Source organism: Mus musculus, chromosome 14 (genome assembly GCF_000001635.26).
Source record: "Mus musculus strain C57BL/6J chromosome 14, GRCm38.p6 C57BL/6J".
NCBI lineage: Eukaryota > Metazoa > Chordata > Mammalia > Rodentia > Muridae > Mus > Mus musculus.
This window is the reverse complement of record NC_000080.6, coordinates 38,293,722-38,312,074: the sequence shown is the minus strand read 5'-3', so window position 1 is coordinate 38,312,074 and position 18,353 is coordinate 38,293,722. Positions and strand designations below refer to the sequence as shown.

The 18,353-nt window shown below is 37.8% G+C and overlaps 1 long non-coding RNA gene across 2 annotated transcripts in view; it reads right to left on the bottom strand.

Moving 5' to 3' along the window:
* Positions 1-18,353, bottom strand: part of Gm31456 — a 54,194-nt gene that overhangs the window by 21,334 nt on the left and 14,507 nt on the right. Inside the window, exons 2-3 of one of the 2 annotated variants that reach the window (XR_874528.2) lie at positions 11,641-11,715; positions 254-761 (exon numbers count right to left, since the gene is read on the bottom strand). This is a non-coding gene — a long non-coding RNA (predicted gene, 31456). Of the gene's footprint in view, positions 1-253; positions 762-11,640; positions 11,716-18,353 lie in introns of those variants that run through there. The other variant, XR_874529.2, reaches the window with a different exon arrangement.

Here is an 18,353-nt window from a genome sequence, read left to right as displayed (position 1 = left end):
CAGCCAGCAGCAGCACCAGCAAAGGTCATATACAACATATAAATACATACCACAAAACCGATGTTTCAAAGGTTGACAAACTCAGGCTTTCTTCACCCATCAAATTCAATATATTATTACTTCTTCAAGATTCTTGAAAGCTTTTTGTAAGGTAAGTGCTTTTACAACAGCAGGATGCAAAAAAAAAAAAAAAAAAAAAAAAATGGTGTCCTAGGGTTTGTTGAATCCTAGAACACGAATTTTCTGCTACACAAATAAACATGCATTTATCATTGGAAAATGAGATTGATTTATTGTAACAATTTCTGTCTTAGTGTCCTAGTCATCATCAGTGTGAAGTGGTCACAGCCCAGAGTACCTGAGGGAGTCTCAACTGCAGAACTGCCCAGATCACATTGACCTCAGACCATGTCTGATAGGAATTGCCTTCATTTTTCATTGAACTGAGAGGGCCCAGAGCACTGTGGGAATTGCCACTATTGGGCAGGTGGTTCTGAGTTGTAGAGAAATCTGGATATAGGGGCTGAAGAGATGGCTCAGTGGTTAAGAGCACTGAGTGTCCTTCCAGAGGTCCTGAGTTTAATTCCCAACAACCGTCTGTAGTAGAATCTGATGCCCTCTTCTGGTGGGACTGAAGGGAGCAACAGTTCTCATGTACATAAAATAAACTTTAAAAAATTCAGATTTATAATCCAGTGGAGCAGTACAGTAAACAGCCCTTTTTCATGTTCTCTGCTCTGAGTTCTTGCTCTGACTTCTTTCTATTGGAATAAAGTAAAATAAGATGAAACTTCTCTTCACATTACCATTGGTCATGCTGTTTATTTCAACAATAGAAAAAGAAACACAGACAATTAAGACTCTGCGTTAGCCTGGTGATCATGATTCCAACCTACTATTACTTTTGTACCAACCTTTATATGGAACAGTCAACATCTCCTTCTAAAGGCTTTCTCTTATGGTATGTTCAGACTACATTCATGTGTAATAACAGGTCAGACAATGAATTTTCTTAATTCTTTTCATACAGCCTAACCTATTCTAATATTTTGATCTCTCATCAGAAGCAAGCTTTTTCCTCACCACTGATATTCCCTGACCACTGTGTTGATCATGTTAATAAGGCTATTCACGTATTTAAAAATGAGGACAATCTTGGTGTGAATTAGGCCTGTGTTGAGTCTGGAGGGATCTTTCTATTCTTTCCATGTAACACAATCCAAGTTTCAGTGGATGTCAGGGGTCTTGGAAAGATTAGTGGAGTCAAGAAATTATACTAAGGTATCCTGTGCTTCTACTTTTTGCTACAGTCTTCTTCATATCCCCTTTTCTCCTGAAAATATGAAAATATAAAGATAAGCAGAGACTCTCAAGAGCCTCTGCTTTTATCCTAATGCCCTATCCTCTGGCTTTGGGAAAGGTACTTGTATTTTAGTGGAGCATTAATGAGAAATGACTCCCACTGCTGAGTAGTTCTGGTTCAAGCAGTCCATTTTGTAATGTTTCTGCTGCTGGTGGGAGCTGCTATTTGATGATTATTTGTTTGTTCTGGTTATTAATACCGGGCTCTCAATATGCCAATTCTACAATTGTTATTCACCCTTAGCTTTGTTCCACTCTGCAAAAAATAAGCAGACAGATTCAAAATTCTGTTAATACTTACACTTTGGACAACCCTTTGAAACAGAACATATATTGACCAGACTTCAAAGGTAATATTGGGAAAGCCTCTTTTTTTATGTCTGAGCATAGAAAGAAAAGTAAGAACAAGTAGTTATTGTATTTCATTAATAGATTTATGGTGAAATTAGATGAAGAGGAGTAGAAATTTGCTGAGTATTAGAATTAGTTTAATACATTAAACAGTTAATCCTATAAGGTGTTAAATACAATTTTCTTTATATTAAATACTAAAATCACTAACAGCTATTATTAAATATTCTGCTGCTCTATATTCCTAAAAAAAAACCTTGTTATTAGTCAACAGTTATCAACAAGTTAGATTAGTGTTCAGGGGTGCATAGACCAGCCACAGGAGATGGTTTGATGGTCAGGACATTTTTCTCCTGTGTATTCCTGTAGGTCTAGCCTTTTGAACAGTGGGGAAGATCAACAAAGAAGATAGAGAATATCTCAGCACAGCAAGTGTCTTCTCTATAAGAACCATTCAGTCATAATCCGGGAGTGGTGGGATCTAAGGTTACTCTTCCTACCTACCTCAGGACATTTCCTTACACTAGATGGCAGAAATCTCCTCTTCACTTACAGGAATATATTTTATTGCAATGTACGTGAAAGAGTTTATCTTTTTCTTTTGAGAGAAGGAAAAGTTTCTGATGTGGTAGGATTCTTGGGGATTCAGCAATAAAATAAATGGATGATGAATGAATGAATAAATAAATAAATACACAAATAAATAAAATCAGCAATTCTCTCTTTGCAAGGACTCTCTAGCTTCCAGGGCCTTGGGCAATAGGACACTGAAAGATCCAGCATGTGCTTATTCTGTGAATAAATGAAACAAACACTCTATTTATTCATCTAGAATGCACACAGAGAGTGGCAATGAACACGCTAATGGTGTGATATCTCCTATCCTTTGATGGGGTCTTTTAAAAGCATGGTTAGTTGTCATAGCTTTATTTATATGTGTCATAAAATACAAATAAAATGTCCATTTTAACTAATCCAAAAAAAGCAATGATAATATTCATTCTGTGTTCCACCATGAGACTCTTTAGTTTCCGAATTTGTTTTTTACCACCCTAAAAGGTCATTTTTTCCCCATAAACTGGGCACTCTTATTTATAAGGGGTTATCCCAAGGAAAGATTTCATTGGGTATGTTACAACATCCATTGGTTGGTAAAAAACCAAATCTGAATTTACCTGATATATCATATCATTTGCTGACAAAATACAAGTTACCTTTATTATGTGGTTGACCATTGTTTAAGTCTATGGCATAGATTTTCTGCTACTGCTATACTGTTTTGCCACACTGCCATCTCTAATTGTGCCCAGAGAACATAGCCTTTCTCAGTGGGGTACTGTTATGGTTACTGTCTTTCCTTCTACTCTTTCTGAAACCTAGAGTAGAAAATCATGAAGGAGACTTCGACATTCCCTCTGAGTTCTCTGCCACCAGCTCATTGTATCACCACTTCTGAGCTCCATCCCATTGTTTAAGAGCTGCTTAACTAAAAGCACCTCTTGAAACCTTTACATTTCTATTACACTGTCCTAGTCCAATGTAGAAATTAGGTTCTACATCTTAAAGTTAAAGATTTGAAACTTAGTCTAACTATATGTGCATGGAAATATGATCAAGGAACCCATTGTTTTGTAATCTACTGAACAAATCAACAGAAATCCACAAAAACAAGTAGCATTTGGATCTTTGTTTTCTGACTACATCATTAGCAGATTGACCTGCTAAGCTACTTTGTTTTACAGGACACTGATCCTCTCAATTCATTTATGGTGTTGCTAGAATGACATTTGCCATATATGAATAGCGTTATGATTCATCTAACAACACTTGCCGATTTCCCACATCCCTGATGAAAAATACCCAGTACCTATCTTCTTAATGCAACTTATGTGATATGGTAACACATACTCTCATTTAGCCACTCCCATTAGCATGTATATAAGAGCTTTTGCCATGTTATATTCTCATCAGTAACGGAAGTGCCAAATGATTGTAATACATAAGGGAGTATGTATTGTCTTTGACATCAATATCCTCACTTGTAAAACTGGCAAATGACTGAAGAGAAATATCCAGAATCCTCCCCCTTCCCCGACAAAAGAAGGGCAAACATAGTTAAGTGCATAGCTACATAATGAAATGACTTATCATTAGAGAACACTGGAAATTGACAATAGAAGAAACAGAATATTTGGTTCAGACTTCTGGGACAAATATTATCCAGAGAATGACAATAATCCTAGCACCTGGTACACTGGCTTTACAAACCATGGAGAAGTCCCCCGACTTCCGTAGGATTACAGGTGACAAAGAGTTCTGGCAAAGTCTATCAGCACAGATGCTGGTACTGGAAACGTTCATAATCCCCACAGGCTTGCAATGTACTTAGATGAGTAACCTGAAATTTACACAGTGGTCTGCCTCTGGAAAAGGATTTTATATTATCTCTGGGTAACCACTCAAAATACTGTAACCAGCAGTGATCATATGAAGGAAGCTATTGTCTGACTTTCAGCCACTCTACTGAGGAGGAAATTCCTGCGTATTTCCATCACCTGCATGCCAGACACATCCTGCTGTACTTTTTTAGTGTGTAGTTGTCTGACAAAATTAAGTTGGTGAAAGATAAGGACTCTGATAAATTCCTCCAGTGTCCTGAAATGTAGGGGACAAGTATTGCCCCAGAGTGCAATGAAAAGAAATCTACAGAGTGCCATCCTCAAGAATGGATAGATTGTGGAGACCAGGCTAAGGGCAGTCATGTGTAGCTAGATTTCTGCACATGTCAGGACTGAAAGCTTTTACCTATAGAGATCCCTATGGAGCATCAGATTCACATGCTTACATTAATAGGATGGCTGGGGGGGGCATCTATAACTCAACAGTTGCTTACAGGGGTAGGTAGAAGTAGCCTCAAATAGCTAAAGACCTGGATGTTACCCCATTTGTAGGGAAAAGTATGTAAGAAAGTCCATCAGGCCATATTTTGTTTTTGCTCATTCACAACTGAGCATTACAAGTATAATAGGTGGGTAGTTGGAGAAGAGCCAGTTACCATCTAATCCCTAGGGACAGGTCTAAGGAGTCCCAAGAAAGGAATTATGCCATGCTTATACTATATCTTTTCACTCCCTGTAACATATTATAGCCAATAAAGGCACGAGAAGGGAGTTCTTGGCCATCCTCTTTCCAGGCATAGATAGCTGGGCAATGGGATAAAGTATTCTTTGGGAGTAGCCACCCCTCAGTCACAGCAGAAGGGAGCATTGTACCATCTGCTGTCAGAAAACCTTAATGTCACACTGGCCATTCCCACATCCTGTCTGTACATTGTAGTGCAGACAGGATGTGTGCCTTACCGAGCAGATTCTGGGGTTTCTGCTACTACTTTTCCTCATGAAACACCTAGACTATGATACTGTCTAGTTAGAAAACAGATGCTTCAGACCCCTAATTACTATTGGTGAAGTGAGCAGCAGGTATTCATAAGAGTGATGAAGCAAACATAAACAGTGTCTGGAGAGACTCCTGTCTGCTGACCAGGGCCATAAATCCCATTGTAAGAAAAGCTATGCAGTGTGTGTCTCACAACTCTGATGTTCCTATAACACCCGAGTTAAGTTCTAGAATAGAAGTCCCATTCTCATGTTGGACTCTGACTTGATCCACTTGAACTTGAGCTTTGTACAGGGAGATACGAATGGATCAATTTGTATTCTTCTACATGCTGATCACCAGTTGAACCAGGACCATTTATTGAAACTGCTGTCATTTTCCCACTGGATTGTTTTACCTCCTTTGTCAAAGATCAAATGACCATAAGTTTGTGGGTTCATTTCTGGGTCTTCAATCCTGTTCCATTGATCTACCTGCCTGTCTCTGTACTAATACCATGCAGTTTTTATCATGATTGCTCTGTAATACAGCTTGAGGTCAGGAATGGTGTTCCCCCCAGAAGTTCTTTTATGTTGAGAATAGTTTTAGCTATCCTGGATTTTTTTGTTGTTGTTGTTCCAAATGATTTGCAGATTGCTCTTTCAAACTCTAAGACGTGTGTTGGAATTTTGTTAGGGATTGCATTGAATTTCTAGATTGCCTTTGGCAAGGTGACTATTTTTACTACATTAATCCTGCCAATCCATAAGAATGGGAGATCCTTCCATCTTCTGAGATATTCTTCAACTTCTTTCTTCAGAGACTTGAAGTTCTTGTCATACAGATGTTTCACCTGCTTAGGTAGAGTCACACCAAGTTATTTTACATTATTTGTGAATATTGTGAAGGATGTCGTTTCGCTAATTTCTTTCTCAGCCTGTTTATTGTTTGGATAGAGAAAAGCTACTGATTCTTTTGAGTTAATTTTATACCCAGCCACTTTGCTGAATTTGTTTATCAGCAGTATCAGTTCTCTGGTGGAATTTTGGGGGTTAAATCCATTTGGTTCATAATTTCTATTAGTCTCACCATGTCTGTGTTCAATTTCTTTTTCCATGATCTGTCCATTGATGAGAGTGGGGTGTTGAAGTCTACCACTACTGTTGTGTAAGATGCAATGTGTGCTTTGGGTCTTACAAAAGTTTCTTTTATGAATCTGGGTACCCTTGCATTTGGAGCACAGATGTTAAGATTTGAGAGTTCTTTTAGGTAGATTTTTTTCTTTGATGAGTATGAAGTGTCCTTCTTTATCTTTTTTTGATGACTTTTGGTTGAAAGTCGATTTTATCCAATATTGGAATGGCTGGCTACTCCAGCTTCTTTCTTGGGCCATATGCTTGGAAAATTGTTTTCCAGCCCTTTACTCTGAGGTAGTGTCTGTCTTTGACACTGAGGTGCATTTCCTCTATGCAGCAAAATGCTGGGTCCTGTTTATTTATCCAGTCTGTTCATATATGTCTTTTTATTGGAGAATTAAGTGCATTTATGTTAAGAGAATAGTGATTGTTGCTTCCTCCTATTTTTTATGCTATTTTTATGTTTGTGTGGCTATCTTATTTTGGGTTTGTTGAGAGGAATTTCTTTTCCGGTCCAGTCTATTTGGTGTTCTGTAGGCTTCTTGTATGTTCATGGGCATCTCTTTCTTTAGGTTAAGGAAGTTTTGTTCTATAATTTTTGTTAAAGATATTTACTGGCCCTTTAAGTTGGAAATCTTTGTTCTCTTCTATACCTATTATTTTTGTTTGGTCTTCTCATTGTGTCCTGGATTTCCTGGATGTTTTTGGTTAGGAACTTTTTGCATTTTGCATTTTTTGATTGTTGTCTCAATTTGTTCTCTGGTACCTTCTGCACCTTAGATTCTCTCTTCTCTCTCTTGTATGCTGTTGGTGAGGCTTGCCTCTATGACTCCTGATCTTTCTTCTTGGTTTTCTTTCTCCAAACCTGTCTCCCTTTGTGATTTATTTATTTTTCCTGTTTCCATTTTTAGGTCCTGGATAGTTTTGTTCAATTTCTTCACCTGTTTGGTTGTGCTTTCCTGTACTTCTTTAGGGGATTTATGTGTTTCCTCTTTAAGGACTTTCACCTGTTTACACGCGTTTTCTGGTATATCTTTAAGGGAGTTATTCTTAAAGTCCTTTTTCATCATCATGATATGTGATTTTTAAATCATAATCTTGTGTTTCCAGTGTTGTAGGATGTCCTAGACTTGCTGTTGTTGGAGAACTAGGTTCTGATGATGCCAAGTAGCCTTGGTTTCTGTTGGTAAGGCTCCTGTGCTTGCCTCTTTCTATCTTGTTATCTCTAGACTTAGTTGGTTTTGCTGTCTCTGACTAGACCTTGTCTCTCCTGTGGTCCTGTGAGCCTGTGATTCAGTGTATCAGCACTCCTGAGGAGACCTGCTTTCTCTTGGTTGGGGATTTGGGTGCAGAGGTCTGTGGAACAGCCTAAGCTCCCAGGTAGATCCTGCCCTAGCTGGTCCCCTCTTCATTTACCCTGTGTGCTCCTTGCTTGTCCTGCTTTGGAGAGTTACTGGAGTGAACATGGTGATCTCACCTCTGAGCTTAAGAGTGAGAACACCCCTATTTGATCAGTTCTCTCCTTGTGTGCAGAGAGCCATGGAACAGTCTTAGCTTTCCTGTGCAGATGCAGACCAGAAGGATCTTGTCTCCAGCTACTCCATTGTTCCTGTGCCATGTGTGCTCCTGGCTTTTACCCACTCTTGGAGATTTTCCCTTTTGTTCTTTTCTTTGCTGAACCCGGTGATTGTTGTTTTATTTTAAAATATGGTATTTTGTTATAGAAAACAAAAAACAAAATACAAAAAACATATGCCAAACACTGCTAGCAAGGATGTAGGGAATTCACATTATCTCCTGATTGGAATCTAACTTAATTCAGTCTGTGTCAAAATTAACATGGAGGTTTTTCAAAAGGATTCTTAAAATCTCCTCATGTTTCATCTGGAAATATCCCCAAAGGACTGAGTAGTCATATCATAGGCATTCTTTCACATCTAATCTTCCTAAATCAATACTTATAATATCTAAGCTATGGAAGCAGCATATGAATTTTTAAACCAATGAATTAAGGAAATGTACCATGTATACTCAATTAACTTTTATTTGTTTACATAATATAACAAAATTATATGATTGAAGGAAAATTAGTTAAATTGTAAACGATATTGACCTAAGTAAGATATATACATAAAGATTAGTAAGTAACAAATGCTTTCTTCTGTATGTTGGTCTTAGACACAGTATGCATTTATTTGTGTTTGATTGTAAGTCTGTGTGTGTGTGTGTGTGTGTGTGTGTGTGTGTGTGTGACATGAAATTAGATGGACACTCTTTGAAAAGAGAAAGATAGGAAGGTGAAGTATGGGAGGAATGAGTGTGGTCTAAGATGTACATGAAACTTATCATACTATACAACCAAATATGACACCAATAAAAATAACAAATGCTGAATGATAAGAGTAAGGATGGAAATTATTTCAACTCCTAAGCAGAACACTAAAGATGTCCTTAAAATGCTAAATAGAAATTATAAAAAAAATCTAATTATCCCACTCTTCCATATCTACCCAAATAAAATCAACATACAAAGAAGATTCCTGTCCGTACATGCTTATTCACTATAGTGAAGATATGAAATCTGCGTAGAAACCTGTTGATACATTCATGAATAAAGAAAATGGGGCAAGAATCCAAGGAATACTATTCATGAATAAAACAATATGCCCCTTTCCCTTTGCAGGAATTAGCTGATATGTTTAATGAATCAGAGCAGTGTCAAATACCACATATTTTATCTAATATGTGGAAGCTCAAAGGAAAACTTTACCTGAGTAGATGTTGATTATTGTGGGATGGGAAGGGTAAAGGAGGAGTGGAAAGAAAAGTAAGAAGAGTATGAGAGAAAAGTGCTGACAATATGTTGACAATAATTATAATTGGGTACTTTGGTTACCAAAAATAATGCCAAAGCAGAATACAATTCTAAACTAATAAACTGTGGATATATGTATAAGCACATAGGCACACACACACACACATATATAATATACACACATATATATATAATCTCAGAGGGTGTCATTTAAAGTCCAACAACCAAGACCTTTTTGTTTCACATTTAAGGATTCTTGATATCTCTATCACAAAGGAACACATTACACTAAAAGAAAAATTAAATAGCAAAAGTTCATAAATAACAAAAATTATGCTCCCTGTGTCCTATGAATGGTGGATATTACAGCTGAGTCAGTTCCCTTGGATCAGGATTGTCTTGAGTATTCTATGGCGAAGGTTTGTGAAAGGAGTTTATTTGGAAGTAAGCATCATAGGTACAGAAGAGAGATATGTCAAATATTATATATATATATATATATATATATATATATATATATATATATCCTATGAATTCATTAAAATCAGTTTCTCTTATCTCTTATTTTCCATATCTTGTGAGTGTTGGAGGGTTAATAACTTAATAAATGCTATGAATGTATCTGTGAATACATGATTAAATAAATGGATAAAACCCACAGTACTCAATCCAGAGAGCTTTCCTAGATTGTATGTGAAGTTAAACAAGAAAATGACTTTCAATTTTTATGACACAGGAGAGCTTGAACTTTGGTAGCTATCAGAATTATAACATAGTACAGCAGACATTGGTGTCATTGTACCTTGGACCATATTCTAAACTGAAGTCCCAGAGGGTTTGATTCAAAATCTAGGGGTGAGGTCTGAATTTCTGTTTCAGAAGATGAAGCTGCTACTGACAGATGCTCAGAAAACATGGTGTAAGACTAGCTGATGGCAACTGAGTAGGGTACAAGAACAGATGATCTAAGAGGACAAATTATTTTATGAAAGCACAATTTCACTACTTTCATTTTTCGACTTTGCTGTAAATCTGTCCTAAGGCAAAGACTGTAGAAGCTCCTTTTAGTTCAAATGTGCTTCACAACTGTGTACCTCAGAGAAAGAGGGGAATATTCTTCTTCCTAACATTAAAACAAACTCCTAGAACTGGACTTTTTCCTATGCTCAGATAACATATCACAACAGACAACTGACAACAGTGTTAGATAAAGAAAACAGATATAGAACTTCACTAGGAAATGCCAGTGGACAAAACAATGGCATAACCTTTGTATTTCATTTGAAATAGAGTTCAAAGCCACTGGGTGGGTCCACAGCTTAACCACATGTGTTCCTGAAGAGATTAAGAGATTGAAGGTTTCTTTCTCCCAAACTAGATTTTCTTACTATGCCCTAATTATGTCCCATTCTTCTCTAACTTGAGTTTGAAAGAGTTCCCAGATTCGACCATGGAAATCCGTTATATAATAAGATCTAGTCAGAAAGATATTCATTAGTAACATTTAAAATTATTTTATCTAAATGAAATGAAAAGTATTAAACATTCATTTGACTTTACCCAAGCAGGAAGGCACAGATGACTGCTGTCCAAGTAGTGAGCAGAAATTGAATTAAAGTGCTTTGCTTCCTTATACAAAAATTAATAAGTAAGAGCACAGTAGGAATCTCTATTTTATAGTCCAATGTTTGCTTTTAATGAAATAAGAACACTCATGTAGTTAAGGGGCTGCACTTGTTACTTGCCTCAAGATGGATGTAAAGTCCTTCCCTCTATATAATTATGCCTGACATGTTAGAATTGAGTAACAGCCCCAAGACTGCAGAATTCTAGCTATTAAAAATGGCATGATAATGTTCACACCTGTTGTCTTCCATTGTGTGCTGACAGGACAGGAAGAGAAAGCATGGATAGGTACTTTCTCTAACCTCCTCATTTTCACGACACCCCAAGGAGCCAAGACACTGCTGATGTTTACCTTTATGAAAAATTATATATCAGGCAATCTTTGACATATGGGGGCCCATGAGTAGAGAACTGCATAGCTTCTAATAAGGAGGGTAGTGGCATTGTTAGCCTTCCCATCAGGGAGTATGGGTGCTCCTGATTCTATATATGAAGCATATGTGCAACATTGACCAGCCATATTGCCCAGTGTTATGCAAGACTTCATGTCTCATTTAGTTTCATCATGAGACCACATGTTTTCACTCCAGATTTCAAAGATCCTTAGAGAAATGGTTGTGAAAGAAAAGCACTTGTCTGAAGTGAATACTTTTTTTTCCAAGGAGAACTTACATACTTATAAATTCATTTCATTCTTCAAGTAATTATTCAGAGTGATCCTTACTACTCTTTTTTTTTCCTTGAAAAATTTTGGGCACAGAGAACTGATTTAGCTGTGCAACAGTGCAAGTGGGAACAATTGGTTAAGTTATGCAATTTGTATTGAATTCTATGAATACAACTTTTTAATCCCATGAACATTTGGTAATTAGTTATTGAGGAAAGGTCAACTGAACTTCTAGATACTCCTAAATGAATAATGATGAGCACTCATAAATGTATATCGTAATATAGACATAGTGAGATTTTACTTACTGTAAGGATGCTCTATGTTATTTAAAGACATACTCTCCAGAATCTTTCTCATTGCAGGACTTATTTTTCATCCATCTGTGGTGATAGAAAACAATGGAGAAAAATTAGGACATATCCATAAGCCAGACATTACCCCAGCTACTCATGTTCCAAAGTGAACTCTCAGCAACTTAGCCATACCTAACTACAAGTACATGAGAAGCATAAATGTACTCAGAAAAGAAAAATGAAAGCCACCTTTCTCCACTACAATGACCTCTTGTAAAAATCCATGCCAAGATCATAAAATGAAAATTTAAAAGTTGAGCTTCACATGTGTGTGCACACACGCACACACACACACCCCAAAACAAAAAACACCCAAGGAGGCAGAAATAGGACCATATAGTAAATATAAGTCATGCAGAGGTATTATTAAAATTTTTTTCCTTTTAATTGGATATTTTCTTTATTAAATCTGAAATGTTTTCCTTTTTTCTGGTCCCCCACCTCCACCCTAGAAGCCCTCTGTTCCATCCCTCCTCCCCAAGCAAGCTTCTATGAGGGTGTTACCCAACCCACCCATCCACTCTCACCTCCCAGCTCTGGCATTCCTCTACACTGGGCACCAAGCCTTCACAGGACCAAGGGCCTCTCCTCCCATTAATGCCCGACAAGGCCATCCTCTGCTACAGATGGATGCATGGGTCCCTCCATGTGTACTCTTTGGTTGGTGGTTTAGTCCCTGGGAATTTACAAAATCACACAAAATCATGCTATTCTAAGTTTGATTCTAAGTTTACTTTGAACTTCCATGCAATATGTTAATGTGTAGAACTAGGTAATTTGTACTCAGGTAGTGCAAATTTCTCCTTTGTATGACCATTTAGGTCTGTTCAAACAATTTCCCTATTATTATTTTAAATAATCATAAAATAAAATCATGCATTTGTGAGGATTATTGATTTCTTCATTAAGGGACATGTTTCATACTATAATAATAATGAGACTTAAATGCTGCACTGTTACACAAATGAACTCCACAATATGCAACATTTTTCCTGTGTGCAGTGGCCTTTCTCTTTAAATAGCTCTTCGTTTGTTATAAAGAAGTATTATGATTTCTGCCTTAAAAAAGATGTATAATTGATGAGTCATTTAGAAATTCATTTAAGAGCTTGAAGTGAAATATTTTATAGATGGTTAAAGTAGGACAGTATTGATTGGCTAATCAAATTCCCAATTACTGACTGATAAGGTGTCATTTCTGTAGTAGTAGATGTTCTCCGCATGCAATTGTAAGGGCTGTCTCTTAGCATCCATCTCATACTCTGTTATGAATTAAGTTTTCCTTGGATCTCTACCATTCATTTCTCTCTATGTCCCATGTTTTTCTCATAATCTCCTTTGATCACATCTCTTTTGGTATGTGTCTAACATGCCTCATCTGTCAAAGCACTATTGATTCTTGCAAGTATGCATGCTAGTTATTAAAAAGGTAGTTACTTTTCTGAATGATATCCAGTCCTACATCCATGGAATGATGAGAGAATTGTCTGGTGAAACTATGTGTCACAAACTAATGGGAACACTCCTGGTGATGAGTGAAATTTATAAGCTTGGTCTTCTAGGATCACAACTGTCTTGCAATCTAAAGTCACAAAATCCTTTGTATTTAACTGAAATTAGAATTAGAAAACAAACAAACAAACAAAAACAAAAGAAACTCAAAAAACAAAACAAAAAAAACAACAAAAAAACAGAAAGCCAGAGATAACACCAAATATCAAAAAAAAAAAAAAAAAAAAAAATCCAAAGGGCAATAAATCGTGGCTATGCTTTAGAGATTGAAGGGGGAATTCAACCAAATTAAATAGTTAAGTGTTTATCTGTGGAAGAACTAGATTTACTGATTTCACAAAACTAACATGTGATACGTGAATGCATTGTGATTTCATCGTGTGCTAACAAGCATAATGACAATGTAATAGGCCATTATATTAAAAACCTAGATATATTTGAAGTAGAGGGAGGCAGATTTTCTTAAAAAATAGGACAATAAAACCAGGTTGGAGGGAGGCAATGATACTTTTTTTTTTTATGTAAGTGACATTTTAAATGTCTACTGAACAATGTTTGGAATGAATTATCTAGATCAGGATTTTTTATTTCTAAACTTTATTTATATGCCTACCAAAATCATGAACTTTACAATTGTATTTTCAGTAATATTCATTAAATATATTGTTATATTGTTTCATACTTAAATTTTTTTAAAAAAATTAAAGAATCATTACCATAGAAAAATGAAAAGTATATAAATAATTAGGTGTTTCTCATTTTTATTAGATATTCTCTTTATTTTATTTCAAATTTTGTCCCCTTTCTTCATTTCCTCTCCAAAAAAAAACCCTATCCCACCCCCTCCCCCTTCTCTTTAACCCACACACACCTGGTTCCCTGTACTGGCATTCCCCTATACTGGGGCATAGAGCCTTCCTAAGACCAAGGACCTTTCCTCTCATTGATGTCCTACAAAGCCATCCTCTGATACATATGAGTCTGGAGCCTTGAGTCCCTCCATCTGTACTCTTTGGCTGGTGGTTTAGTCCCTGGGAGCTCTCAGGGGAACTGGCAGGTTCATACTGTTCCTCTTATCTGGGTGTAAACCCTCTCATCTCCTTGTGTCCTTTCTCTAGTTCCTCCATTGGGGAACAATGTGCTCAGTCCAATGGATGGCTGTGAGCATCCACTTCTGTAATTGTCAGGCACTGGCAGAGCCTCTCAGAAGACAGCTATATCAAGCTCCTCTCAGCAAGCACTTGTAGGCATCCACAATAGTGTCTGGGTTTGGTAACTGTATATGTGATGGATCCCCAAGTGGGACAGCCACTGGATGAACTTTCCTTCAATTTCTGTTCCAAACTTTGTCTCTGTATCTCCTTCCATAGGTATTTTGATCCCCCTTCTAAGAAGGACTGAAGTATCTACACTGTGGTCTTCCTTCTTCTTGTGCTTCACATGGTCTGTGAAATGCATCTTGGGTATTCCGAACTTCTGGTCTAATATCCACTTATCAATGAGTGCATACCATTTATGCTTTTTGTGATTGGGTTACCACACTCAGGATGATGATTGCTAGTTCCATCCATTTATCAAGAAACTTCATAAATTCAATATTTTCAATAATTGAGTAGTACTCCATTGTGTAAATGTACCACATTTTCTGTATCCATCCCTCTGTTGAGGGATATCTGGGTTCTTTCCAGCTTCTGGCTATTATAAATAAGGCTGCTGTGAACATAGTGGAGATTGTGTCCTAATTACATGTTGGAGTATTTTCTGGGTATATGTCTAGGAGTGGTATAGCTGAGTCCTCGGGTACTACTATGTCCGGTTTTCTGAGGAATTGCCATACTGATTTACAGAGTGGTTGTACCAGCTTATAATTCCACCAGCAATGGAAGAGTGTTCCTCTACCTCCACATCCTCACCAACATCTGCTGTTACCTGAGTTTTTGATCTTAGCTATTCTGACTGGTGTGAAGTTGAATATCAGGGTTGTTTTGATTTGCATTTCCCTGATGATTACTGATATTGACTATTTCTTTAGGTGTTTCTCAGCCATTCGGTATTCCCCACTTGAGAATTCTTGTTTTATCTCTGTACCCCATTTTTTAAGTAGGGTTATTTTGTTCACTGGAGTCTAACTTTTGGAGTTCTTTGTATATATTGGATACTAGCCCTCTATCAGATATAGGTTTGGTAAAGATCTTTTCCCAATCTGTTGTTTGCCATTTTGTACTATTGACAATGTCCTTTGCCTTAGAGAAGTGTTACAATTTTGATCTTAGAGCATAAGCTATTGGTGTTCTGTTCAGAAAAAATTCCCCTGTGCCCATGCCCTTCCACACTTTCTTTTCTATTAGTTTCAGTGTATAGTGTATCTGGTTTTTTTTTTTTTACATTTTTTTATTACATATTTTCCTCAATTACATTTCCAATGCTATCCCAAAAGTCCCCCATACCCCCCCCACTCCCCTTCCCACCCATTCCCACTTTTTGGCCCTGGCGTTCCCCTGTACTGGGGTATATAAAGTTTGCGTGTCCAATGGGTGTCTCTTTCCAGTGGTGGCCTACTAGGCCATCTTTTCATACATATGCAGCTAGAGTCAAGAGTTCCGGGGTACTGGTTAGTTCATAATGTTGTTGCACCTACAGGGTTGCAGATCACTTTAGCTCCTTGGATACTTTCTCTAGCTCCTCGATTGGGGGCCCTGTGATCCATCCAATAGCTGACTGTGAGCATCTACTTATGTGTTTGCTAGGCCCCAGCCTAGTCTCACAAGAGACAGCTATATCAGGGTCCTTTCAGCAAACGCTTGCTAGTGTATGCAATGGTGTCATCCTTTGGAGGCTAATTATGGGGTGGATCCCTGGATATGGCAGTCTCTAGATGGTCCATCCTTTTGTCTCAGCTCCAAACTTTGTCTCTGTAACTCCTTCCATGGGTGATTGTTTCCAATTCTAAGAAGGGGCAAAGCGTCCACATTTTGGTCTTCGTTCTTCAGTTTCATGTGTTATACAAATTGTCTCTTATATCTTGGGTATACTAAGTTTCTGGGCTAATATCCACTTACAAATTGTCTCTTATATCTCGGGTATACTAAGTTTCTGGGCTAATATCCACTTATCAGTGAGTATATATCATTTGAGCTCTTTTGTGATTGGGTTACCTCACTCAGGATGATGCCCTCCAGGTCCATCCATTTGCCTAGGAATTTCATAAATTCATTCTTTTTAATAGCTGAGTAGTACTCCATTGTGTAAATGTACCACATTTTCTGTATCTATTCCTCTGTTGAGGGGCATCTGGGTTTTTCCAGCTTCTGGCTATTATAAATAAGGCTGCTATGAACATAGTGGAGCATGTGTCCTTCATACTGGTTGGGACATCTTTTGGATATATGCCCAGGAGAGGTATTGCTGGATCCTCCGGTAGTACTATGTCCAATTTTCTAAGGAACCGCCAGACTGATTTCCAGAGTGGTTGTACAAGCTGGCAATCCCACCAACAATGAAGGAGTGTTCCTCTTTCTCCACATCCTCACCAGCATCTGCTGTCACCTAGCGAGGATGTGGAGAAAGGTGACAGCAGTGCATCTGGTTTTATGTGGAGGTCCTTGACCCACTTGAACTTGAGCTTTGTACAGGGAGATAACAATGCATCAATTTGCATTGTTTTGCATACTAACCACCAGTTGAACCAGCACCATATGTTGAAAATGCTGTCTTTTTTTTCCACTGGATGGTTTTACCTCCATTGTCAAAGATCAAGTGACCACATTTCTGGAGGTTCATTTCTAGGTATTCAATTTTATTCCATTGGTCTACCTGTCTGTCACTATACCAATACTATGCAGTTTTTATAACGATTCCTCTGTAGAACAGCTTGAGTTCAGGGATGGTGATTCCCCCAGAAGTTTTTATTGTTTAGGATAGTTTTTTATATCCTCAGGTTTTGTTATTTCAGGTGAATTTGGAAATTGCTCTTTCTAACTCTATGAAGAATTGAGTTAGAATTTTGATGGAGATTGCACTGAATCTGTAGATTGCTTTTAGCAAGATGGCCATTTTTACTATATTAATGCTGCCTATCTAAGAGCATGGGAGATATTTCCAGCTTCTGAGAACTTCAGTTTCTTTCTGCAGAGACTTGAAGTTCAAGTCTGCATCATGAAATGGGATTTTTCAATCCAAATCTTGCTTTTACGGGGTGTTGAGGTATCCAGGACTTGCTGTTGTGGGAGAACTGGGTTCTGATGATGCCATGTAGCCTTGGTTTCTGTTGGTAAGTTTCTTGAGCTTGCCTTTCGATGTTTATCTCTGGTATTACTTGGTCTTGGTGTCTTTGGCTTGAGTTTTTCCCTCCTATGGACCTGTAAGCTGTTGATAGCATTCCCTAGAGATCAGCTCTCCCCTGGCAGGACCCATCAACCTAAGGTGGTGGAAGAGCCCCAGCTACTGGGTGCAGAGGGTAGCTCAAAAGATCTTGTCCCAGCTGCTCCACAGCTCTTGAGCCCTTTGTGCTTCTGGCCTTTCCCTTCTTAGACAGTCACAAGAGAGACAATTGTGATCTCATCTCTGAGTCTGGGAGTCAGAACACTCCCTGGAAACCAGGTATCCCCTGTCAGGACCCAAGTACAGAGGGCTGCAGTATAACACCTGGACCTGGGTGCTGATGGAGGCAGGAAGGACCATGTCCCACCTCCTGTGTTCTGTGTGCTCCTGGCTGGCCCCACCTTAGACAGTCACCAGAGAGTGACTGGTGTTTCTCAAAATAAACGTAGCAACATGTGCATCAAATTAAATCTTAGCAAATGACCAAATTTTTGAGTCTAAGATCTTTCTTTCGAGTAGAAAGGAATGTTTGTCATCTATGGAATCAAGACATTTTCACTGATATACTCTCTATTATTGGATGACAATTGCAATTATATTAGACAAAAGCTATCCTTATATAATAATCCTTATGTAATGCACAGTAGTGATTGGACAGAATCTGAAATTTTTCTTCATATTCTGTAGATTGTGTTTCCTACTGATGTAAATACAAACATGAGCTTTTAAGAGAACATAATTTTTGGGTTCAGGTGCAGATCAGAGGACATAGTCACAGACCTGGAGTAGTAATTTTCAGGAAACAAAGTGCCAGAATTGAAAGTTGTGTGATT